The 12,249-nt window shown below is 44.4% G+C and overlaps 1 protein-coding gene across 1 annotated transcript in view; it reads left to right on the top strand.

Moving 5' to 3' along the window:
* Positions 1-453: 453 nt before the first annotated feature.
* LPAR3 (lysophosphatidic acid receptor 3) overlaps positions 454-12,249 on the top strand; it is a 92,780-nt gene continuing 80,984 nt past the window's right edge. The window contains exon 1 of the mRNA XM_055139704.1: positions 454-584. The gene's annotated coding sequence lies outside the window, so the exon portion shown is untranslated. The remainder of the gene's footprint in view (positions 585-12,249) is intronic.

Here is a 12,249-nt window from a genome sequence, read left to right as displayed (position 1 = left end):
GTTTTCTGTCTGAAAGGCATCTAGGAAAGGCCAACGGGCCAGCTCCATTTACGTGTCCTCACCCTCTCCCAAGCCGGCCGTGACCGCCGAAACCGGGGTTCGGATTTTAGAAACCCCAGGGTAGGTCTGGACAGGACGGTGAGCTACGTTGGAGAGCGGGGGCGGGGGTAGGGGTTCAGTTCCATGCCGCCACGCGCGGGGTTGAGGGTCCGAAGTCCCCTCCTCGCTCCACTGCCTGAACGTGAATCAAGGTTCCCTAAAAAAAAAGCTCAGGGTGCCGAGGGCCCGCCTGGAGGCGCAGTAGATAGCAGCCGGGCGGGCGCGGGGCGCCCTGCGTGGGAAGGGGACGCGGGCAGGGCGGGGCAGGGCGGGGCGCGGCTCCTCCGCCCTCGGCGCCCGCCCCCCGCGGCCCGGCTGGCCTGGGCTGGGCGCTCGCGGCGGCCGCTGGAGCGGGGCGCGCAGCCGCGTCCTCCCCTGCTCGTCGCCCGTGGAGCCCGGGCCGCGCCGTCGCCGCCGCTCGAGGGCATGCGGCACCCGCAGGGGCCCCCCGCTCCCGGGCTCGGCTGCACGGGCGCGCGTGAGCGGTGAGTGGGGCGCGCGGGGGGCGGCTGGGGCGCGCGGGGTCTCCTCCGGGCCTGGCGGGCAGACCGGACCCCACACTTTGTGAAAACGGGACTTTCGAGGGCAGGGATGCAGCACGGCCTGCCCTCTCCCCACTTTTAATTTTTATTATTATCTTTATTTTTACCCCTCCTCTTTTTCCCCTCTTTTTTTTTGCAATCAAAACCAACGGACTGTCCTCTCCGCCCGGGCTGAGCGCGGGGATGCGCACCGTCCCGCACGTGCGGTTCCGCGCTGCCCGCGGGCTGGCACAGGTGCTTCTTCCCCAAACTTTCCTTTTCCACTTCTCGGAACTGTTAAGACCTGGCGCCGTCGGTGCTGTGATCGGAGGCTCCGTAGTGCACTTAACGTTTTGGAGCCTCCCAGCTACTCCCGGTTCTCTCTGTGTGGGTTAGGGAACACCTGGAACCAGGCAAGGCTCAAAAGATTTGGGAAGTATTTGGGAACTAAAGAACGACACTATTGGGATGGTGCGCTGCGAGTGACTGGAAGGTCTTGGTGATCCCTCATCACCACGGCCGTACAGAAGTGCTTTGTTCTATGCAATGTTACTTTATTGCTTTCCGTCAGCAAGTTGCAACTACTAAAGTTGCTTGGAGATTTCTCAGGTATGTTATTTGAGGAGTGACTGAATATTGGAAACAATTTAGTCTTATTAAGATAATCATTAAAACAACCCTCAAAAGCAATTGGTGGTCAATTTTTAACAGCCCTTCCCCTGCAAAGTTTCCCTAGCAATTTGTTATTGTCATTGTAACTCTCCCTCTTCCGAGTCTTTTCTTACCCAAGTTATTACTTGATTTTGGAATGTTTCTTTAGAAGTAAAGGACCATTTACTTCTCATGGTTCCTACTTGTTTCATTTACATTTCTTTCATTAAAAAAAAAAATCTAAGCACCTTGATTTGCAAAACTGTTAATATAGGGTTTCATGCATACAATGAGTTCCTACTTGTTCTAAGTTAAAGAAAGTTCATTGTTAGTCATGGGTGATGCATCCTTCTTTACTAACAGACTATCATGCCATGCAGTGTACGCATTTTTTAAAGTGCATGAACTTTTTTTTTTTTATGGCTGCAGTGATAGCACAGTGGGTAGGGCATTTACCTTGCACGTGGCCGACCCGGGTTCAATTCCTCTGTCCCACTCGGAGAGCCTGAGAGGTAAGCTACCGAGAGTATCCTGCCCGTACGGCAGAGCCTGGCAAACTACCTGTGGCGTATTAGATATGCCAAAAACAGTAACAAGTCTTGCAATGGAGACATTACTGGTGCCTGCTCAGGACGACAGTGCTATAGTGCTACAGTGCATAAACTTTTGAATTACTAAGGAGAGTTGTTGGTGTGAACTCGATAATCATTGCCCCAATTCCAGAGACTTTGGATACAGTTTTGTGTGACTAGAAGTGAAAGTTAGAAGCACACAACCTTGGTTCTGTTGACATGTTGATATCCAAGAAATTCGGGCAATTTGTCCTAAAAAGACCAGCAAGCAAAGATTTCTAGTGGGGCTGATGTACTCAAACTAAGCTTCTAGAGTTGTCTCTGGTGTCTTGAGAGTCTTTGTACTGGAATCACTGAAGAACCTGGGCACCTGCTGTCCATATATCTCTTATATTGATTATCACTCTCTTATAGAAAAATCAATGATGTTGGCATGTTTTTTTTTTGTTTTCAATTGTGTGTGTGGTTAGAATTAAAACCACAACATTCATTTAGCTACCAATGAAACATCCTCTTTTCTAAATCTGGCCAATATCAGCTATTAGTCTATATTAAATCACTCCGCCCCTCTCGGAGAGCCCGGCAAGCTACTGAGAGTATCTTGCCCGCATGGCAGAGCCTGGCAAGCTACCCATGGTGTATTCAATATGCCAAAAACAGTGACAATAAGTCTCACAATGAGAGATGTTACCGGTGCCTGCTCAAACAAATCAATGAGCAACGGGATGACAGTGACAGTGATTAGATCATATCTCAGGATTCTGGATGTTTTACAAGATGTTTGATAGAGTGAATCGGTGTGTATTTTCTAGGAATGAAGACTGAAATGAAAAACTTAAAATCTGTCATTGTGTTTTGAGTGTATCCATCAGAATCGATCTGAGAATCTACAACATGTTAATAATGCTCACATTTTTGTGAGAACATGCATTGGCAAAGGACCATGTTGCCTGTATCCAGGCAGCAAACAAGGTACACACTTTCAAGGGCTAGCCACTTCTCCCTCAAGTTTTTCAACTTCCTGCTGAGGAACAGCAATTCACCATAACTTTAGCTCAACCTCTTATTTCTTCGGGCTAGGGCAAAGGGAAACACTATAACTTGAATGGGAATTACTATAACTCAAATTTCCCATTAGCCCTTCTCTTCGGGGGTATACATTAGTTCAAAATGTTCTGTCCTGTGATTAGACAGAGTGGTTAAGTCTGATTGCAAGCTTCTAAATGGTGGAGCCCAGTCCCAAGGCATTACTAATGTGGTCTGAATAGAAGAGCGGGCCTTTGCACTGAGATTAGCCTTTGTTTCAGGACAGACTTGGTGACCTCGGACACATAGCTGTACCTCTCTAAGTCTTAATTTTCTCATCTGTAAAGATGAAGGTTATGCCCATCTCCCAGGGTAAAGGATAAAGCATCTATCAAGATCTTCCACCTAGCTAGTAATCCTTCCATGCTAGTTACCAGCTCTGAGGCATTGGCATTTCTGTAAATGTGGGTGTAATTTACATTGTTAAGGGTTCCACGTATTAGACAATTGTGCATCCCCCAACAGAGTTGACTTAGAGATGTTTACCAAGGGTCTCCTACAAACTTTCTCCTTTCCTGGCCATGGCCCTTTGTTTTTCCTTTCATCATTCCTCTTGTGGGTCATGAGCCTCTTTCTCTGGCCTTGCTCATTCTTTGCCCCTTGTTCTGTTTGTAGCACTGTCCTGCCATTGTTCATTGATTTGCTCGAGCGGGCACCAGTAACATCTCCATTGTGAGACTTGTTACAGTTTTTGTCATATCAAATACATTGCTGGTAGCTTACCATGCTCTGCCATGTGGGTGTGATACTCTCCATAGCTTGCCGGGCTCTCTGAGAGGGATGGAGGAATTGAACCTGGGTTGGCCGCATGCAAGGCAAATGCCCTACCTGCTGTGCTATCGCTCCAATACTTGTGTGGTACAAAAACAAAAACAAAAATTATGATCATAGAAAAATATGGAATGCTTCACGAATTTGCGTGTCCTGCATATGTCCTATGTCCTATCTTCTAGACTTCCCTGTAACGTAGTCCTGTGATGGATGGAAGAGATGGTAGTGGAGGGTAGGAACAGTCTAGAAGTCCAGCTCTTTAGGCATCCTTGAACCCAGACAAGTTAACCCCTAAAATTAATCTTCACCCACCCAGGAAACTATATTGTGTTAGCACTCACATCCCATATGCAGTGTGCATTCATAGTTTATTAGTTATCCCCAAATATCTCCCTTTCCTATGTGATTTAGGGTTCCCATTCTGTGAGTCTTTATGGCCTTCAGTAAGTTGCTAGTCACCCTGGAATTGGTTTTCTCACTTACACAATAGTGATAATAATTCTTCTGCCTGTCTGGGTTGATGGAATTACAGAGGCAGGACCTCCAATGTGGGACCCCCAAGTGGGCTGTGTTGAAGTGATAAGCTCCCCAAGAGGCTTCAGGCTCACTCACTCATTGAATGCTCCTGCACCCCATGTACACCCTTATCAGCTGCTTTCTGATGTGGAAGAAGAGATGTCAAGGACGGAATCAAAGAAGAAGATGAATATCAGGACTGAGATTACCTAACACTGTATGATCCAAGACACAGGGCAAAATTCCAAAGACACGTTAATTCCCTCCAGCCTGTATCGTCTGCTCCTGTCAGCTCCTAGTGGACAGAAACAAAGACCTAACAGTCAGTGAGTCACAAGTGAGTGGTGAGGGCACTCATTGGGGTGCCCTGTGTCATCCTCACTGTCCTGGGCCTTTGTTCTAATTGCCTCTAAGGCTCACCCTGCAGAGCACTAAACCCACTCAAGGACAACGCCCTATAGTCTAATCATTTAATTTACACACACACACACACACACACACAAACACACACACATATACATTTCTCCAGTGAGTCAGGAGACTGGGATCCACTGAGAGGGGACACCTCTGACCCTCTGACTGCTTGGTTGTCCCCACTGATTTCTCCCTTCAAGATGACATCCTCCACCCTGTTCCTCTTTCCTCTCTATCCTGACCTGACTCCTCCCCTTTTCCCCCAGCTGCCTGCAGCCTTGAACTTCTTCTGTGCCATGACCCTTGCCCCTGGACCTGTTCCACTGCCATGGACCCTCCCTCCCTTGCTCAAATGTGAATCATTCATCCACCTTAGGCTGGGTCAGGATGACTGTCCCTCTAAGAACAACCTGCCCAGTATGCCTGCCCCGCACCTCTCCCTAAGGATGTTAATCGGCTCCTCCCATCCCCCCGCCCCCCATTACTCATCAGCTAGTTCCATGTCCTTACAGCTCCATGGGACATTAGGCTGGAGATTCAACCAGTCCTGGTCTTGATTCTGTCACAGGCAGGTTGGATGGTATCAAAACAGAATGGTTTCCGGGTGGTAGCAGTGGAAGTTTCTGGAAATTAGCCCCCCCAAAAGCACTACCAGTTTGCCTAAAGCCCTGCAAACAGATATGCAATTTAGATAAGAGCAATAAACTTGCTTTGTAAAAGCAGCTTTAAAGGATACTGCTTGCCTTCCCCTTTTAGCTAGGTTCTCCCAGAGCTTCTTCTCTAAGGAAATTCTGAAGCTTCCCCCAGAGGGACTCAGCTCTTTTAAGTCAAAAAGTCTGCAAGAGTTAGACAGGCATCCACTCCCCCAGGAAAGTTAAATATCTCAAAGTCTCAAAGTCCTCGGCAGTGTCTAGTTGTTGAAGACTGAAGGGAAAGGTAAAAGCATTGAGTCTGTCAAGAGAACATCGAATGGATGATGTCCTAGTTGATTTTAATAAATCAGTCTTTTTGTTTATTTATTTGGGGGCCACACCCAGCAATGCTCAGGGGTTACTCCTGGCTCTGCACTCAGGAATTACTCCTGGCAGTGCTTGGGGAACCATATGGGATGGCGGGGATCAAACCCCAGTTGGCCACATGCAAGGCCAGTGCCTTTTTTTGCTTTACTGTCGCTCTGACCCTACATCAGTCCCTTAATGGGGACCTTCCTCTGAATTAAATTGTCTTGTGAGTTTGGTGAGGAAACAAGAAGTAAAATTGTGTGCTCCCATGAAATTAGTATTAGGCAGGCTTCCGAGAAAGAATAAGCGGTACAGACAACGATGAAAATAAGAGGTGACTGATTATAGTAACTGACTCGTGGGATCATGGAGGACAAGAAGTCCCACTTCTGAGATTTGCAAGCTGGCAAACCAGGAAAGCCAGCGGTATGATTCAGTCTGAGTCCAAAGGTCTGTTAACTGGGAACATCATGTGCAAGGGGAGGAGATGGAGGTTCCAGCTTAAGTAACAAGGGGAAAAATCCCTTTCTTTCACCTTTTTTTAAAAAAATTCAGGCTCCCCCCCCACTCCCCCTTCATGAGTTGAATAATGTCTATTCATATGGGCATAAATAATATTTACTGAATCTTCTGACTCAGAGGCCAATCTCCTCCAGAAATACCATCACAGAACACTCAGAAGCAATGGTTTCCAATTTCTCTGGGTATCATTTAACTCAGACTAGTTGAAATATAACATCAATCTTTTCACCAAATTAGAACAGTTGGCATTGGTCAATTTTCCCAAGCTCCCACCTGGTCTGTATCACTGTATCACTGTCATCCCATTGCTCATCAATTTGCTCGAGTGAGGACCAGTAACGTCTCCATTGTGAGACTTGTTTTTACTGTTTTTGGCATATTGAATACGCCACAGGTAGCTTTCCAGGCTCTGCCGTATGGGCGAGATACTCTCGGTATCTTGACAGGCTCTCCAAGAGGGCGGAGGAATCAAACCCAGGTCGGCTGTGTGCAAGGCAAACACCCTACCTGCTGTGCTATCACTCCAGCCCTCACCTGGTCTGTAGAGTTTGTTTATACTTTATCACTTTTCACCTAGAGGTTTCCTTTTCCTGATTTAGAATCCATGTTATATTTCTTTGTCAGGTCTCTTCTGGAAAAGTTCATCTGATTTCCTCTGTCCTTAAATCCTTATATGAACAGATTTTTTTAATACATAAAAATATTTTATATATTAATATTTTATACATTTTATTTTTATATGGTATTTAGAAAAATAGATTTTATATTTTGTGGCTGACTTTCAGCTTTGGTTGAGCAAGTATGTTCCTTGGGAACCAGATTCAGGTTATGTGTTCTGGAAAGGAAAACCCTGTTTTTCTTGGATCATGACATCATAAGGTAACTGATGCGAGTCTGTCCCACCAGAATATTGACCTGATCACCTGGTTGTGTTGGTGCCTGAAAATTTTCCCTTCCCCAGCTCCCTTGGAGTCACCATTTTTCCCATTTTTGCTTCCCAGTGTTTGTGGCAAAGTATTTAGAGTAACCTCCTTAACATCTATTCCTCATTAATCCTCCACTTACAGCCCTGCCATCATAACTAACTTCTGCCTGAACCAGATACCTGTACGAAATTGCCAAATGGTGATTCTTTATTTCCATTACTCCTGCGTGTATTATTTGGAGTCATTATAAGGAAAAAATTTCATTACCCTGCAAGTATTCACTGATTTACATAGAAAATATTTGTGAACTCCTTTTCAACACATTCAAAATGTTACTATCTGTACTTATTTTGGTGCTCAAATGGTCCTAGGTCAGGCTGGGGTGGGGGTGGGGGGATGGGCTGCCCCTCTGAGCTATCCTTTTATACGTGCCCATCATTCACTGAGCATTTCTTTGTTTTCTGAAATCACAAGATATCCCAGATTCATGTTGTACTAATGACCTAATTTTTGTAGGAAATTGTGCTTACAAGTAAAAATATGAGAAGTCAGTCCTATTCTTTCTGTACTACAATTCCTTTATCTTTACCACAGGGCATTGATGTGCATACACATGATGTATATGTTTATGTACATTTATGATTTTTTCCATCAGGCCGCACATTAGAAAATCTTGAGTTCATATCAACTTTTGCAATTAGTATATAATTATTATTAGTAGTAGTAATAATTAACAGTATTGGCAATCCACAGCCCTGGGAGTTTTTCTATACTTCCCTCGGATGTGTTTCCATCTGTCTTCTCTAGCAGTCAGCTCCTTAGATCCCTTTATCTTCAGTGCTTAAATCATTTCATCCAAATAGCCCACCTTCCAGCCCCAACACTGCATGCTCTGTGCCCGCCTTCTTCCCATTGCTTCTAGCTTGTAAGCCCTTGTCTTCCTGCTGTGCATCTTTTCCCAGCTCCTGCAGCTCCCTGTTTCTGACTCTGCATTGCACCCCTGCGTTCCTCCCCCAGTTTTCTCTTGGCAGACTGCATTCTTGGTCACATGCTGAGCTCCCAGCTCTCGGGAGAGGGAAAGAGAAGGCAAAGGGAGAGAGAAGAAGATGGAAATGGAAGAAAGACCAAGATGAATCTGATATACATTTTCTAAAAGATTTTTTCTATACAGCCAAAAGTTATATTAATTGACATTTTTCACTAACATGTTCCTTTTTTTAAAGTGTAGGAGGAGGGGCAGAGCGATAGCACAGCGGGTAGGGCGTTTGCCTTGCACGCGGCCAAGCCAGGTTCGATCCCCAGCATCCCATATGGTCCCCCAAGCACGGCCAGGAGTAATTCCTGAGTGCAAAGCCAGGAGCAACCCCTGAGCATCGCTGGGTGTGACCCAAAAAGCAAAAAACCAAAATAATAATAAAATAAAGTGTAGGAGGTACTGCTGTTTATTCAGCCACTGATGAAACTGATTGAATTGGGCAGGAACTCCAAACCAACATGTTATTATGATACCAATTTTGTTGTACCTGTGCTAGCATTGGATTTTAGTCACCTGTTAAAATGTTGTCACTCTGATGGCACTTTGCTTTTGTCTCATTACAGCTCATACCCTACTTAAACCTGTAATATTTCTGTTTTACTCTCAATGTTAGGTAGGTGGTTTTGTTGTTGTTGTTGTTTTGGCATGGAAGCACTCCCGTTGCTCCTCAGGGATTCTCCTGGTCTATGCTTAGGGATCACTCAGGAGGCTATATATCATGTGGTACAGGGGATTGAACCAAGATCAGCCACATGCAAGACAAGTGCCTTAACTTTTGTATTATTTCTTTAGCCCAAGATCAGTGGCAATTTCATTATCATAGAGTTGTTTTGGTTTGATTTTGTTCTATTTTGTTTTGGCCACACAGGGGTCACTCTTGGTGATTCCTGGTGAACCATGTGTTACCAGGGATTGAACCCAGGCCTCCCACATGCAAAGAGTGTATTTAGCCCATTGAATTCTCTCTCTCTTTGTCTCCTACCACTGGCTTTTGGACGGGATAATTGTTTTGTGGTGGAGGGGCATGTTCTGTACATATTTGCATGTGTTGGAGAAACCCTGACCTCCACACAGTAGATGCCAGTAGCATGTGCCAGTCATGTTTGTCTGTACAGTCTTCTGACACCAAGGCAACATGGTAGGGAGGGAGGGTCAGCTCTGGCTGAGAGCACACTGTATACATGATGAGCTTCTGAGGAAAGGGTGCTTCTGTTTATGTAAACACTTTGTACATTTGTCATTCTCCTACATATAGTGAACAATAAAGAGATAGTAGGTGCATAAATGTGAGTGAAGTGAGAACGTGGTTGATTGACTCCATATAAGGTTGATTCACTCCATATAAGGGCCCTAAAACAAGATATTTTGTTTCTTGTCAGCTGCCCACAACCCATCTGCCTGTGTTATATGGTCTGAGAGTGATGCTGTAAATACCTAAACAACTCTTGACAGAAAAGATCCCTCACCCTGAATATTTCCAGGCTCCTCAGATTTCTCTGAAATAGGCAAACTGACTAATCATTGCCATTTTCTATCATGTCTTGAGAGTTTTATTCTGTTATTTTTATTTGATTACATGGACCCATAAACTCTTATCAAAAGTTCTAAGAAGAAAAGTACTTACACTTTTTTATTTATTTACCACAATCATATTATTGTTCTTCTAGAGTCAGTAAATGTTGGCAGAGGGTATTAATGTCATTACAGAGGACAAATCCGCATAATTCATTTCTCATGGGGGTGCAGAATTAACTGCTGAAAAGAGCCCCCGGTGATCAGTGAGTTGGAGAGAGCCGTGCCCAGAGCAGGGAGGTATCAGCGCGGCTCCACTCTCCCCATCTCATTTTCCCTCTGGGAAGTGGATGATGCTACTGGGCTCTCGCAGGCATCAGATGGGGAAAGGGTGGCGAGCTGCCCCTGAGGGCTGCTCAGCGGTGTGCCAATGAGTGTATTCTGCTAGGTCGCTCTAGGATCAGAGTTTCAGGAAGTACGATAATAGAGACAGAAGCTTACACAGTGTAAGCAGGTTAAAAGTCATATGCATGGGACTAAATGTGTTCAGAGCCTTCGGACACCTCCTCATGACAGTGAGCAGGGTGGGAGATGAGACCTTGGCATTGGGGTTCTTACATTGGCGAGAATGTTAAGTCTCCCCCTCCAGTCTGAGGAAGGGGTTTCAACTTTGGTCTTCCTTCCCCTGTAATGTCTTTGGGAACTCTCCGTACCTATTCAGAAAGGCTGGCCCTGGAGTTAAGTGGACTGGACTGATTCCTCGGGACCCAGAAGCGTGCTGAGCACGTGCACTATTTATTCGTTTGTCCCCATTGCGCAGCCATTCACAGGTGAGAGCTTATTTTCCTTTTAGAGCACAGAAAGTTTACAATAGAAACTTAAAAATGTTAAGTGACATTCCTTAGATCCACCTGATAGCAGTGGTATTTATATTTTGTATCAGAGGCTCTTCTTTTTTAATTTTTAGTTTTTTAATTGAATCACCATGAGATAGAACATTACAAAATTGTTCCTGATTGTGTTTCAGTTGTACAATGTTCCAACACCCCTCTCTTCATTAGTGTACTTTCCCACACCAGTGTTCCTGGTTGCCCTCCCACCCCTTCAAGCCACCCCCTACCCCAGCCTACCTCTATGGCAGGCATCTCTCTTCTGTCTGTCTGTCTGTCTGTCTGTTTCTCTCTCTCTCTCTCTCTCTCTCTCTTTCTCTCTCTCTCTCCAGAGGCTCTTCTAAGCATCAATTTAAATTTCTCATCAGCCTTTGGAAGGAGGTATTATTATTATTTCCCATATTTATAGATGAGGAAGTTATACCTGTTTAACTCCCATTCAGGCCAGGTAGCCCCTTGCTGTTTATCATATGGGTAACCAGAGCCCTAATCCATTTCTTAAAGGCACTGTCTTTTTTCCCGTTCATGTGCTCAGCATTCTTATTGGAGGTCAGTTGATCTTGTATGTCTGAGTTTATATCTGGGCACTCTTTTCTGTTCCAATGGTTATATGGTTGTCATTTTGTTGTTGTTGTTGCAATTTTGGGCACCAAATCTAGCTATAGTCATCAGCCCTATTACTGGAGACATAAAAATCATGTGCTGTATCATTTGAGACATATCACTGGCCCTTACCTGTTGTTTTTAGATCCACAAGTGCTGCACTATGTTGAAATCAAGAAATATAAAACCTCCAAATAACTTGTTTTTTCAATATTGTTTTGGCTTGTTAGTATTATTTGTAGTTCTCTATGAATTTTAGAATTTTTATTTGTATTTCCATAAAACATTGGCACTGAGATCTTGATAGGACTTGCACTGAATAATATAATTCACTCCAATGCACATACATTTTAATAATGTCAAGTCTTCTAATTAATTACATGTGATAGCTTTCCATTTACTTGTGTCTCTAATTTTATCAGTGTTTTAAATTCTTATCCTTCTGTGGTTAAGTTTAGTTCTAGTATCTTATTATTTTCTTATTGTTGTTTTTGGTCACACCTGGTAATACTCAGGAATTACTCCCAGAGGTACTCAGGGGATCATATCGGGTGTTGGGGATTGAACAGCTAAATGCAAGATAAGCAGCCTACCTGCTGTATTATCTCTCCCACATATTTTATTCTTTTTGATGGTATTGTTAGTTGTACTGTTCTCATATTTTCTTTTTTTTGATTGTTCATACATAGAAATGCAACTAGTGTCGAGTATTTCTTTTCTATTCCACAATTTATAAATTCATGTATTTAAATTGTGTATGAGTGTGTGTATTGTGTGTGTGTGTGTATGTGTGTGAGAGAGAGAGAGAGAGAGAGAGAGAGAGAGAGAGAGAGAGAACGTTATCCCTGGTTCTGTGCTCAGCGATCACTCCTGGAAAAACTTGGGGGACCCAGCATGGCACTGGGGATGACCAATGCAAAGCAAGCAAGCACTTTATGCAAAGCAAGCAAGCACTTTACCTGCTGTATTATCTCTCCGGCTCTACCCTCTATTTTCAGTACTGAGCTGAAAGGCTTATTTACTTCTTTCTTCTGACTGACAGACATCCACTCTACAGTGGAGGAGCTGAATCAAGAACACCTTTAGGGTTTTCTTTTTTTTTTTTTTTTGCTTTTTGGGTCACACCTGG

Source organism: Sorex araneus, chromosome 5 (assembly GCF_027595985.1).
Source record: "Sorex araneus isolate mSorAra2 chromosome 5, mSorAra2.pri, whole genome shotgun sequence".
Classification (NCBI taxonomy): domain Eukaryota; kingdom Metazoa; phylum Chordata; class Mammalia; order Eulipotyphla; family Soricidae; genus Sorex; species Sorex araneus.
The sequence above is the reverse complement of the archived record's forward strand: the minus strand, read 5'-3'. Positions and strand labels throughout refer to the sequence as shown.